The 14468-nt window shown below is 39.7% G+C and overlaps 1 long non-coding RNA gene across 1 annotated transcript; it reads right to left on the minus strand.

Moving 5' to 3' along the window:
* Positions 1 to 1319: 1319 nt before the first annotated feature.
* On the minus strand, positions 1320 to 12046 carry LOC148339908 (uncharacterized). The gene is made up of 2 exons (XR_015842610.1): positions 11640 to 12046; positions 1320 to 1700 (listed from the first exon to the last, which is right to left on the minus strand). It is a non-coding gene; the product is annotated as an uncharacterized LOC148339908 (long non-coding RNA).
* Positions 12047 to 14468: the final 2422 nt, after the last annotated feature.

Genomic DNA, 14468 nt, shown 5'->3' on the forward strand with positions numbered 1-14468 from the left:
GGCATATCTCCATGAGTGTTCTCAATTAAAGACTTCATATGCTAAATAGACTCGCGAAAAGACAATGACCTCCATTTTGGCATCTCATTATTATCATGCTATGAGCCACTAATAAAGATAATGTGTTTTCCAAAGATCTTATTAGCACTAAAGTATCTTCCAGACACTAATATCAGAATGTATCATCTTGCCTGGCATTTCATTTAGCCTCTTTTTTTTTGTGTGTGTGTGTGCGTGTATATTTGTGTGTGTGAGAGTTTATTAACTGGAGACATATCTCTAAATGCGCGTGTACAACATCGTCACCAGGCATATATTGTCGATATAAAATCTAATAAAAAAAACTCACACAAAGGTAAAAGCTGTCATACCACAACAGAGGAAAGTAGCTGATAATTTGTTATTTTTTTAATGAAATAATGGAAAAACAGCAGAACCTCTAGATCAGGCATGGGCAAACTGCGGCCCGGGGCCCACATGCGTCCCGTCGAACGTTTTAATCCGGCCCGCCGAACTTGAAAAAAATTAAATGAATAAACCTTGTTCATGTTTTATTTTCTAAATACTGTGGTTTTTCAAAGACTTATATATTGTTGTGATGCTTTTCTTCACTTTCATTTAAAATGTAATTTATTTTTTTTGCTCCGATGAGGTGAGGTGACCAAAACACTCCATCCGTCTGCTCCTGGTCCGGCTCCTCTGTCAAATTTTAGAACCCATTTTGGCCCGCCAATCAAAGAGTTTGCCCACCCCTGCCCTAGATTGATGAAAATGTGAACATTTGAACTGCAGCCATACGTGATTTCGTATTTGACTATTAGAGCCTCATAGAAGCCATTTAAAAGCTACAATATTATTTAATTTTCAATTACACATGATTAAAATTTGGTCAACGGATGGAATTTTTGCCTCTTTCCCTCCTAATAATCAAATGATAAATTTAATTTATCACGTTTTAATCATATGCAACCCAAGAACATGTTCTGTACTTGACCTGACCACAGAAAATTAGAAGATAGATGTATAAAGTGAGTGTGACCGTCGACAAGGAGTACATCTTTAATCACACTTTGACCACTTTCCAAAAGTACTAAAACAGGAGTTTTGTTTTAGTTTGACATTTGATTTGAATTTATGGACAACAATGGCAAAACAAAAGAACGTGCCTAACAATCTTAAGATGTTAAACTTCCCGTCCATAAAATCAAGGAGCTCGGTCCGTGGCGTGACGTTTGTTGAGAATTGGCATCATATAAATTCAATTGATCAGATGGATGCTCATGTAACAAAGCACAGCTGCAGAGGTTCCTGACTCGCTCTCGTGTAAAAGTTGAGTGTTTATTGCATGCAGCGAGAAAGGATCAATCCACATTATTTTACAAACAATCCTCAAATAATCTGCTTGAGTGGACCAGACAGCTGCTAGATGGAATCTCGCCACGTTTCCACGGTGGAGATTAACCAGCTTAGTTACAGTAACTCATCAGCTCCCACCGACTGTCGTCACAGCAACCAGTGAAGTGTGCTCCTCCATGGAACCGCGGACGGTTAAATCCGACATTTTGAATTTTCGTCTTTAAAGCAGTCGTGGATGAAGTATGTTTTAGACATGATGTCATCAGGCCCAAAATTCTTCAATCCCCTTGGTCCTGATGTGAAAGCTTCTGTTTGTTGATGAAAAGCCAAAACGGACGCAGCAACTATCAAATGAACACAGAATAATGGAAATGAGGACTTGACAGCTGTTTGCGTCCAAAAAGACTTTATAATCTTTAGTGAAACCAAAATACTTGCTTCACATGTAGAATATGAAAAAAAGAGATAAATCATCCCATTAGAGAACCCATTAAGGTCATCTGAGGCGTGTCCAATTCAGATTTTCTCATCACTTTATCAGTTTGGCGTGTACAGGGTTCATTTCCTTTCCTTTCAAGAGTCAACATAATGTGTATTTATCTTCTTCGACATGAATGAAGGCAGATTGGAATCACTTTATCTACCTTGTGGAGGTGATGGAGACATGCACGCACTCACACAAACCTACACACACGCACACACACCCCCGCAGGAATGACAGTGTTTGTGTGTTAGTGGCAAACAGACATCTGCAACATAACAAAAACATAAATGTAATTAATCATTGACCGTACAACATTATTGCTACTAATCAGGTTGCTTCTTGAGTCGGATTCTCGTAAACAAATAAGTTCTTGTCGAGTCAGGGAGCAACCATTTGTGAAAACACCTCCAGCAATGCCTACGGCTGCAACTTCTTGCATGTGACAAGATTGAATGTATAGACGCAGCCCTGCGCCGCTCACAGTAATGACTGTCTGTGACGCAGACGCAGAAAAATGTGTCTTTATTGCATAGTGACGACATTTTTGCAGGATAGCCGGACATGTTAGCGTGTTGGTTTGTGTTCCTCGTGCGCCCTTAATTAAGAAGGCCGCTAGAGTGTGTGTGTTTAACGACTTCACTAAAACGGAATTGTTAAAAGGCAATGAAAAAATTCTACCAAAGACCTACAATTATTGTCCCTGTGTTGTAGTCAGTGGATATGTGAGTTTGAAATGTGATGTGTGTGGTATATGATAAAAGTTGTCTTTCCTTCGTACTCTTCACTTCTAAGCAAAAAAGGCTGGTGAGTATTTTTAAACTCTGCAGATCGCGAAACAAAAAAACACAACAAACAAACAAAAAAAAAAATGCAAAAGTAGAGATATTGGAGAGATATATAGAGTTTGACTGAGCTCCCGGCGATTTATCATTTTATCAGGCATGATCGTGGGTTATTATAGTTCGGTTAAGAGTGATGCTCTGATTGGCTAATCTGCGATTGAGGAAAAACAAGGGTATTGCTGCACCAATGGGTAAACATTTTCAAAGTTCTTGGATATTTACTTTTCATTCATCTGTACAACACACGTGTACACACACAAAGAGATACACAGAGGGAGCAAGACATCAAAAGGACATCACACACGCACACACACGCACGCGTCGTGTTCACATTCATATTATACACTGCCGGCGAGCTCAGACACTTTAATTAAAGTCTAGCGAGTCGATCAGGTGAAAACCTGCTCAGGCTGTTTGGCTGCCTGTAACAAGGGATTAAATCCGATGGAGCCGGAGCTCAGAGGGATTAACGAGAGTTTAGTGATCGATGCATTTGATAGCAGAAGCCCAATTGGGACAAGGTTGACATGATGAGGGAGGTAAACATTGAAAAGAAAAGATTAAAAACAGTTGTTAGAACACACGCTATGAATGGCGAAACTCACTGATAAGAGATTATGAAACCGATGATTCAGATATTTAAAAAAATATATTAAATAAATTGAGATTTTGCAAATTTGGTTGCTTCTGTTGTCGCAATGCTTCTTGACCATAAAATTTTACACCTTCTGAAGGTGTGTTTATTTCCTCTTTAAAATGATGCATCATTTTTAAAATGTATTTCCACTCTAACTTCATGGATTGTCATGGATTTTTTTCCCCCCGCTCTCTTTATCACAATTCGTATATAAAGGGTGTCAGAAAGGTTCCAGGACTGGAGTCACTAAAAAATTCTCTCAAACCCAAACCACATTTTTTTCCCCATTTTAAATAAATCGGCCAAATTACGCAGCCTCTCGGTTCGTACAGGCATCCAAGTAGTCATGTCTTTATGATGTGCTCCACCCTTGTCAAAAAAAACAATTGTCATCCATTTTGGTGTCTATACGGCAACTTCGGTTAAAGACCAACCAAAGACAGCTTGATGAGGATCTCCGAGATTGTTATGAGCAGTCTACACTCTTCCATCGTGTGATGTGATCATTGAAGATGAGCACAATAGCAAAAAAAACAGTTATAAAATTGAATTTCCAACAGCTGCATCAGGAAATCAATCAGACTGTCAAGATGCCGCAAGAGAACATCTCTTTTAGTTAGAGGCTGGAGAAACCAGAACGGTTGCTGGAACCGGGGCAATCAAGTGATTAACTGATCAGAAATCCTTGTGTCAAGATCCGGACAAGAAGGTCAACGATGGCCGAGGACTGCACGATTGGCTAAGCCACCAAGAGCCTTTTCGAAGCACCCTGCGAGGAAGATCTGGTTTTGGGTATTGAGAACCTCTGAAGTTTTGATCAGCTACATGCTACAAAGACATCTAGCTAAGGAGAAAAAAATTACAAACATCTTCTGAAAATTATTCCCATCTATTTTTTACAGTGTGGGGACGGTGTTTTGAATTCCAACTCAGAGTCGGGATTTAAAGCCCATGACACTTTAACGCCAGAGTCGTGCATCCAGTGATTCCCAGCGTTACAAACAACAAAATGTATAAATATCATTTTTACGTGAGTAGCAGGTAGTAGAATATTATTTTGGACTTGCAATAATCGTGTGCTTTGCTGAGTTAGAGATCCGACTTCAGGGAGCGGGGTGATTAAAATTCTGACTCAGAGGTATAAATTCCAACATTCTTGTTCATTTACTAAATGTGCTGTAGTTGCAGCACAACATACAGTGTCTTCTTAATACTTTCGAGAATTTTGTCAGTTTCAATGGTGAATTGGAGGGAAGTGAGCGTGGTCCTCATAAATCGGAGGGGGAATGTGACTTTTTTTTTTTTAATGTGACAATGAATGATTCCCTAAGTCCACCGTTTCTTTTAAAAAAAAACACAGTATTTAGAAAATAAAACATTAACAAGGTTTATTCATTTAATTTTTTTCAAGTTCGGCGGGCCGGATTAAAACATTTAACGGGCCGCATGTGGTTTGCCCACACCTGCTATATCGCATATAAGTATGAGCTGCATTTGAAAGGTGTTGAATGATTAATTAGACCACACCCAGTGTGCCTCACATACATGTAGACAATGCTTCCTTGCTGCCATTTTCTTTGCTCCCAATCCTCGCCACCGTCCCGCTGAGAGCAATAGAGCGCAGCACTGATTGCACAGCCCAGCGACATTCACGCTGCGACATTCCAAGATGCGAGAGCGAGAAATACAGAGATATGGTGCCGTTGTATGGTACCCATTCAAGCAATCAGAGCTTCCACTTCAACAAATCAAAGATGACTACGTGAGCATAATATTCCCAACTTTTTTTGCTGGTAACCATGAAATTCAATCAGATGAGGTCTTAAAGGTCAAAACCTTGCATGATTGAAAAGATACCATCCAGGATGAGACCGATCTCGACCCATACTGGTGTTCTTGTCGGAGTGGGAATGGGATGCGCTTGGCGTCGTGCTTGATTTTTAATAGCTATCCAAGACAGGCTACTAAAAGCCATAATGTTCTTTCAAGGTTTTATGATAGGGTGTGAGAAAATAAAGTATCATACCTTAGGAGTTACCAATGAAATCGAAGGCAAAACATGTTTAATAAGACAGGCTTGAATTGTAAAAATGAAAAGAAATGTATTGCTTGCGTTATACATGCACAGTATATCGTTCTCATCTCTGTACGAGAATGTCACAATGCTCAGTATGACTAACATCAGTGTTTTGGAGCAAAAATGGTTTTAGGGTCACAAGACAAGTATTTTTTTCAGGATTTGTTTGGGCCAGAAAAATAAAATTAAATAAATAAATAAATAAGGGGAAAGGGTGGATGCAATTGAATTAGCTTTCAAATTAAAACAACCTCTTAGACATTCGAAAATCCTCAACTTTCAAAAGCGTCTCTAAAGGTCGCAGTCTCTCAATTGGAGCATGGCTGACTTGGTCACATTTAAAAGTTAGCAGCTGAGTTAACTCATTTTAAAAGTGACACAACTTTTTGAGCCTTAGTGTAAAAACATTTGGGAGACGGCGGGACGGGAGCTTGGAAGGACTTGGGTTTTGGAATCCGTTTTCATCTATGCGATTATCTATGCGATTGGTCAGTCAACAGGTGTGGGTCTTTGATGAATTAATGAGAGCTCTCTTTGATGATGCAATGTTAATCGTTGAACGCACATGCAGTTTTTGCAATCTCTTGAAAAGTGATTATTTGAGAGGTACACGATTTCAACCTGGGACCGTTATATAAATATGATAGGAGCTTTGCGAGTCTTGCATCCAATAAATTCTCTGCTTGAATTTATTTGCAAGATGCCCGTATAGCCTCCCACAACTGCTGTGTGGATAGGAATTGCCTCTCAACCACATAGATTTTTTACGACTGCCTCCTGCCTACATAAACCTTTCACTTAAGGTTGCTTTAAAAATTTTTAATAGGGTTGTTTGTCAGGCGATATTGGGGGCCACACACAAGTTTATCTTCCCTGTTCAGAATCTTTAGCGCATCCTCAAGCAAAAGTCGATGAGGGTGGGAGGCAGCTCACATCCAAACAGCAGTGCTTGGAGATTATTCTGATATTTCGTTACATCTTTTCATGAACTGATTTGTGCCTTCCTCTGTTGAATTGAGCTCAACTTTGTTTTTATTTTTTTTCGACGCAGCTCAATCAAAACATGACTTTATGTGAAACTGGTCCAAAAAACTATGGGAGACCGCTGCCCTAGAAAACTGAGCCAAATCAGTCGATCACGTCATCCAATAAGAAGTCTTTAGATTTATCCAATGTAATGCCTAAATTGTGAAAAAAAAAAAAGAACACCGCAAAACATCCTAAGGTGCCCCTATGCAGAACAGACCAAAATTCCTAATTCCTATGATGCTGTGATATATATAATACAATATACGAGAAAAGATTTAATATTGCAGGAAATCCATGATTTGCTCCAAAAGAAAAACTATTTCTGGATTGACAAAAATATTTAATAAACACATTTCACAGTCAACAACATTGTTAATTTCTTAATGTTGAACGTGTTCAGATTGAGCTACTGACTGAATGAAATTGATGCTTCTTAAAATTCATGGCGAAACCTCTGTGATGAAACAATTCCAAGCATATTCAAAATGGCTGGTTTTTTTTATTATTTGAAAATTGCTATTCAAATGTTTCATTCCTTTAGTACGGGGGCAAGATGGCAACATCAATGTAGGTATTTTCACTTGTTTTAATCCCGAGTGCCGTTACACTGGTCAAACGACGACTCATGGCGAGAAAAAAAAGAACATGCTATTATGTTTGAGAGAGGTCAGTGTTTATTGGCTTTCCCGACACATCAATTGCAGAGGACCCCTTGATGGTTTGCCGTCCTTGTCCCCCCCTCCCGCCCCCCACTATTTTACGACAAAGGAGAGACCGATTACAGCAGCAATAAGGGATGGTGTGTGCGCTACCATTACTGACAACACTTTTCAGTTCGTTTTCATGCCTTGTTTGCAGTGACTTGACAGGCACGCTCTTATAACCTCGGTATGAATAGCAGATACTGTTCGGGAATATTTTGCATCATGTGTGTAAAGGTCAATGTGTTAACAATGGAAATATTTACATGTTGGGAATTTGAGTTCTCAGTTATGAGTGTGGCTCTCCATGTGCAAAGAAACAGTATTCGGGAGCTTTTTATTGTGATTGCTTTTAAATTATGGGAAGCAAAATAAAATTGTTTTTTTAGATTGATGTATTTAGAGCCTGTTTTGGAGTGGTTATGTTTGTGGTGACCAAAATGGAAAATTTTGCAGTTTTGCCACCTCAACCTCAGTTACTGTCAGGTTTTTGATTGAGGAGGAGGACCCAAATGCAGGGAAGTGAGGCAGGAAGTGGTTCAAATGGGTAAAGGTAAACAAGGTACTCACAACAAACAAACACTAGGAAAATGGCTTGGACATGGCATGGACAAAGGGCACAAGAAAATCAACACAACAGGAGACACTGACCACCAATGTTCCCTATAATTTTCCATGCGTCTGAGCATTCAGACTAACTCCCTCAGCAACCCTTGCACCAGAGTGTGGAACATCAGACATGCACATGGCGGCCAAACTACTACCACACCTGTTAAATCATGTAGATGTTCGAAAACATTCAAACCGTTTACACATGAAAATTGAACAAATCATTGAATGGAGATTTATGATAAAATCAGCCCTACTTTAAAAAAAAAAATAACAACCATCATTTTAAGCCTCATTTATTAAGTCTGAATAGAATGTGTTTTAATATGGTCCCACATAATCCACTCATAAAAAAATAAAATCATGTCATCTAATAAAACACAAAACAATTCTATGTCACCTGACCTCTGAAAGAGGCAAAGCAGCCTCATTTAAGGAGCTGGCAAACTACGCCCATATTTGGACTTCCTGAGTAGATCCGTCTGTGTGGTCAACAGCGGAACGTCCGTGTGAGTGGAATTCTCTGTGTGTGTGCGCTTCAAACTGTCGTGTGCGCCCTTAGTCGCGCTACTGAAATTCGAAGGAAAGTGGAAATGGAGTTTTGACCTGTATGTAGATTTTTAACTGCGGTGGAAGTAAAGGAATGCGTGTGGAAATGTAATGCGCGTGCGTGGTGCGCGCGCCAGCGTCGCCATGTGCGCTGAGCGGGTGAGAGCCGTGCGCAATTGCTCTCGCGTGCACCTCAGAGGGAACATTGCTGACAACTGGCATGGATAATGACCCGACAAGAACTGGGAAGGAACTAAATACAAACATATTGACGAGACAACAAGGAACATCTGGACAAGCCACAAACGGTTGGAGGGAGCAGATTGGTTAACCATAGGGAATGGGACAAGCACAGGTGAAATTTATCAGCTTTAACAAGAGACACACCAAGGAAAAAACATGAAACTACATATTAAACAAAAATCAACAAACACGGACCATGACAGTTACTACTTAAATGTTACTGAAAGTCTACAGCACCTCATGCAACCCCAGGTAAACCTTTCTGGACCGACCACTGACTCTACACATCTTTTCAAAGTCCATTTTTAATCAGCATTCGTCACTTCTGTAAAAGATGGAGGCATTTTAGCACTAATAGGAAAATGCAGATCCCAGGGTAAGAACAGTTGAGAAGCAATGCTTTAAACCAGTGGTCCCCGATGTTTTTTCCGCCGCGGATCGGTTCAGGAGATTCCATAACTTTTATGGACCGGCAATTGGGAGGCATGGTTGGGGATGTTGGCTGACTAATAAAGTGCTAAACAACAAATCCACAGTGTTTTTTTTTTAATGTACAATAATATGGTCACTGCGGTAACGCAAAAGACCCCATAGAACAACTATAACACGGATGAATGAGCAACACAAAAATTTTGTATTTGGTATTTTGTAGATATTACACTAAAGGTGAAGACACATAATTACTTATTAATATTTCTCAGCCTTGAATAATAAATAAACCGGAAGTACTGCAAGTTTTTTTTCTTTCATCTCTACGTGGTCCAAAGTGGCCCGTGGACCGGTAGCGGGCCGTGTTACTACTCCATTTGAGGCCACGGAGTCCGTGGCTCGGCCCAGCTCAGTGCTCGTCACACATATAAAGGTTTTCCCTTTTAAATAGTTAAGGTTTATGTCTATTTATTTGTGAAGATCAATGTTTCCTATCAATGTTAGACTGAAGAAATGGCGCTATCATAAAAAAGGCCATCCGTCGTTTTACAGCAACACCCATCTGCACGCTCAAGTGTTGACAGCGGGAGACGACCTCTCCAAAGCTAATTAGCGTCGAAAAGACATTGTGTCCATCAAAACTGACAACCATCTGTCCGAAGTGGAAGATCATCAGCCCTCTCAAATGAATGATAAACGCCTAATGCGGACACGTTGTTATCCTTTCATCAGAAGGAGCAGCTTCATCCCAGAGGGTGAGCCGGCTCACCACCACTGGAACGCTATAGCATGAATATTAAAAAGAACTCTCGCCATGCGTCTCCACCACCTCGTAGCTTTCAGTGCTGCTGTCTATCGTGTTAAAGGCAAGCGAGCTCTGTCTCCAATGTGACATTTGGGCCAAACAATCCAGCGCTGAGCGAGGAATTAATTATAGCTGTCATCAGTGATTCTGTTTCATTGGAAGTTAGCAATGCCCCGACTGGGTGATAAGACTCACGCCCAGTTTCTGTTAATTAGAGCCTGTGCTTCATTCCATACACCATAATGAGCATAAAAAAGAAGCACAGTGGGAGATTAATAAGGTTTGGATTTTGAAGAATGAAATATTTGACCAGTTTTACTGATTAATCCTATCCCTTTTAATGAAAGGTGCATTATTTTTATGTAATGAGGATTTTAATGTATCCGTGTGTCGTCAACAGTAGCTGTTAACGTACACTAAAAACTATTGCAACAAATAGACATTGGAATTCAAAAGTAATTAAACACCTTCATCTTAGCATGTTTTGTTCATTAACAATTTGATTAACATGCAGACTATATGTTTGAAAACAGTTCGGCGGGCCGGATTAAAACGTTTAACGGGCCGCACGTGGCCCCCGGGCCGTAGTTTTTATACAGTTTAAATGAATATCGCACAAGACTTTCTGCACATGCTACAGTCTAACTGGCAGACTTGTGGGTGACAATATATTTTCAAGTCAAGAAGGCAAAGCAAGAAGGAGACGCGTATGCTAGTCCTTACACGGAAATACAATCATGCTCCATCAGTTTAAGCATATGGATTGAAGAAAAACAAATGTTATATATCGACGGCCGGAATGCAAATCCTCCTGACGGACGTGTCAAATCCACGTCTGGAAGGTAAACCTTGCCATAGTTTGTCTTTAGCCACAGGTGCTTCTAATCAAGAGCTCGTTTGCCTGCTGGTTGGCGATCGATATGTGGAATGCCTTTTGTTGGTCCTTGAACATTGAAGTATCACACCATTAAACAAATGACATTACATAGTATTCAACTGTGCCTCTGAATATGGAAGGTTGTGTATCGGCCATTGGTCAACGCCATCACCTCTAAAATTCAAGAGATTATTTGATTTTTTTTTTTTTTAAATGCATGTCTCAGAACTGCCAACTGTTACACGTCTGTATTTTGCTACGGAAATCACTGAACACTAGCTCATTATGTCCAAAACACGGATTTTTCGATTTAAAAAAAAAAAAAAAAAAATCATGGATCACATTATTCAAACAGGTTGAATGAGCCCAGTCCTCCTCTTGGTTATGGAGGGAAAGCACAATTTTCTTTAAAGGATTTACACTTCTGTTCACTTATTCCATTTACATGCTGGGCTTCACTAATTGATCCTTAGTTCTTTAGATCATTAGTTTTAACAGGAGCAACAGCACCCACTAATTTTTCCTTTTTTGAACTTATCCAGAAGTTCCTCAACCATCTCCGCATTACCAGTTTGTGATACAGCCATAATATCCGTATGTTGTTATGTCGTCATATTTGCCGGCATGTGCCAAACGGCCGTGGCTCATTTAAGCGTAGCTAATAGTGAGTAATAGTTATAAATATTCATTTTTATTTGGGTGGATGTTTACATGTTGGTCATTAATAATAGGTTTTACATAAAAATGGCCATTGACACAAAAAAGCGCAAGGACCGCTGCACGGGCTGAATTAGTTATCGTATTAGGACTGCTATGAATCCTCAAAGCTGCGTTTTTTTTAAGGGTTCTTGTGCCCTATGTTTACGAAGCAGGTCAGATTAAAGCGTTGTGCTGCCGCGTGTAGACCCGGTGTCACCGGAAGCAATTTCTTTTGAGGCTGCTTGAATGCTACGTGCTAATCAAGCTTGCGCCGCAACAGTACGTACTTTATTTATACTTACTATATATAACGCCGTCCACAGCAGAGCAGCAGCATCGAGGTGGGTGATGCGGATCATCTCCTCCGTCGTGACAAATAAACTATCCCATTAACAAGTAGCATTTCAACCAAGAAGGCGAATGAGGAGTCACTAAGCGTGCTAATGTAATTGTGCTAATCGCTAAAGTGAAATACAGAGTAGGGAAAGACCCAAAATAGGTGCTGAGGTGTACGGTCGACTTTTTAAAAAAGTCTGGCTAGGACCGCGTTAGGGCGGAGAGCCAGTAGCTATGAACAGAAATGTTGTAATTCAATCAATAGATTTCTAGTCATACTATAAGATGACGGCTACATTAGCAATTTACCAGACGCTTTTTTCTTTTTCTTTTTTTATTTACCAGACGCTCTCACACCCGGACACGTAAAGGGCTGACGTCATCATGACGAAGAGATTCAATGCCAAACGTATAATAGATATTTATAATTGCATAAATAATATTTGCATCACAGAGTACTGAGTTTTGCAATCGCCACAATAGTTGGTTTCAAAATTATATATGTCAATCATTTTAAATTTGCTACGGAACAATGATTTTATTGACATAATCTGACATTTATGTGCAAAGAACATTAGTACGAAATGGAAAAAAATTGGGGGTTTAAAAAATGCATTTTCATATACACAATTACACCTGAATACAAAATTATACTTGACGGCAAGTAGTTTTTAAAAACTTGAGAAAGAACTGGCTTCTCACAAAACCTAAATAACTTTCAAGGTTGTATGGCATTTTCTGTCACGTTTGTAAATGCTACTGTCCATTGTGATGAAAATCACAAATTAAATCAAAATCACAATTACCTGTCAGAGAAAATACAATACATTTTTTTTTGTTCCTAAAATAGTTCAGCCCTAAAATTGTTCAACCTTAATTTATAAATGTTTGAATGCGCGTGTGCGCTGTGCATTGTTGGAATGTCTAATAATTCTGTGATTGATTTATTCTTTGAAGACATAATAGGAGCTGGTGCATTCACACACACACACACATATACACACATATATATATATATATATATATATATATATATACCAAAGGTTTGTACTTGTGTTGTCATTGTGCGTCACAGTCCCTTGGCAGAGAATCACTGAAGAGGGAGAAGTTCTACAGTGCAACCGCACTCACACTCATCAGAGACCGTCAGGGTCTCTCAAGTGATCCCTGGAGGCTTTTCAAGTATAAACACTTGATCTACAAGAGACACACTACAGGTGAAGTGGTTGTTGGGGAGCAGTGGTTCGCATGTTTGGCCCAAAGTTGGAACCTCGCCTGTGCCGAGATGGGTATGTTCTCCGGTTGCTTCTGTTCTCTTAAAAAAAAAAAAAAAAACATTTATTAAATGTCGCCGAGTTGTTCTTTTGTATTGTCAAAATTCGGGAATGCTTTGTCTCAAATCAACAGCATAAGAAGCAGAGAGAAGAATAACAAGAAGTTGGAAAGAGTTTCCTAGTGGCAGATGTTCGAGAATATAAAAGGCTGTTTGCCATTAATAACAGACGGGGCTAAAACAATCCAATGATTCTGACTGTTGAAGAACATTTATGTGATGTATTATTTTGGTTTATTAGAAAGGACGCTACTTAATTGAACAACTAAACATTACATCATTTCCACTAATTGATACTTAAATTTATCGCCGTGCCAGCAAACTGACAAATGTGGTCTCAGTCCACTGATATTTTCTTGTCAGGGTCTTAAAAGTCACAATTACATCATTGTGTTACAAGTCACGTCTGAAAGTGGCCCACTGTTTTCGATAATGGATACTATTATGCAGATGTGCCTCATTTCGAGTAAACAAGTCCTTCTAATGATGGACCACTGCACTCTGTCATCTCAAATTGTGTAGCGGCGGTTCAAATCACACTTCAAAAATCTCCAAGTTGTTAAAGCAACGATGCAGATTTTTCTTCCAAAGAACATCTTCAGAATCATGTGCATGTTGTGTTGGCTTGTTTTCAGGAGAATCACAATCTTTTTGCTGCCATGGTGACATGGAATGACTCACGTATTCACACTTATTTAGGTATGCGTTTAAAAGTTGCATTAGTACTGAAATTCGCCCTCCCTAAAAGATTCCGTGGTGATTTAACGGCTTTTTTGGAAAGAGATTTATGATGAATTGGCACGCCCCCTTTTGGAGCTCGGTTTGTTATTTCACTTTTCTAAGTCACAGCAGGGAGGTAAGCATTGTAATGTTTCTTGGGTTGTCACGAGTCGTCTGAAACGGCGATCGAGCGCCATCAAAATTCAAATGCACATTACTACGTTTGTCCACTTCAACTTATGAAACTATAAAAGCTTTCTGCACAATATTTTGGATCAAACGTGAGCGCGTATGAACATAAACCGTGACCACCTCCACAGAACCTGTGAATGCGCACACGAACCCCGGTGGCAACTGGTTGTAGTTTTCTGACATTTAGCTCCATTAAATTTTTGTTCAGTCTCAAAAGGCAGCCGGTGGTGGCTGGCAGGCAGGCATGGATGCCCGCATAAATATGTCAGTAAAATCATGTAAAAGAAAAAAAGAATTCTGAGGTTTTCGAGCTGTTAATAGGCAGACGGCAAAGTGTGGTCGGGACATTTTCTGCAGATATCTACCTCTGTTGTGAGGCAACTGCGAGCCTCCAAAAACAAATTCATCATCGCCACTGAAACTCAGAACTCACCGTGAAATCAGTCTTAGTTGAGACATTGATTGAATGCCCTCTTCTCTCCCCTCGTTTGGAAGTGCCACTGCTTTTGAATGATTGATGATGCAACTGCGTCAGCCATAAACATTAAAC

The sequence above is a fragment of the Idiotropiscis lumnitzeri genome, chromosome 3 (assembly GCF_059441095.1).
Source record: "Idiotropiscis lumnitzeri isolate Australia: NSW breed Sydney's pygmy pipehorse chromosome 3, RoL_Ilum_1.0, whole genome shotgun sequence".
In the NCBI taxonomy this organism is placed as follows: domain Eukaryota; kingdom Metazoa; phylum Chordata; class Actinopteri; order Syngnathiformes; family Syngnathidae; genus Idiotropiscis; species Idiotropiscis lumnitzeri.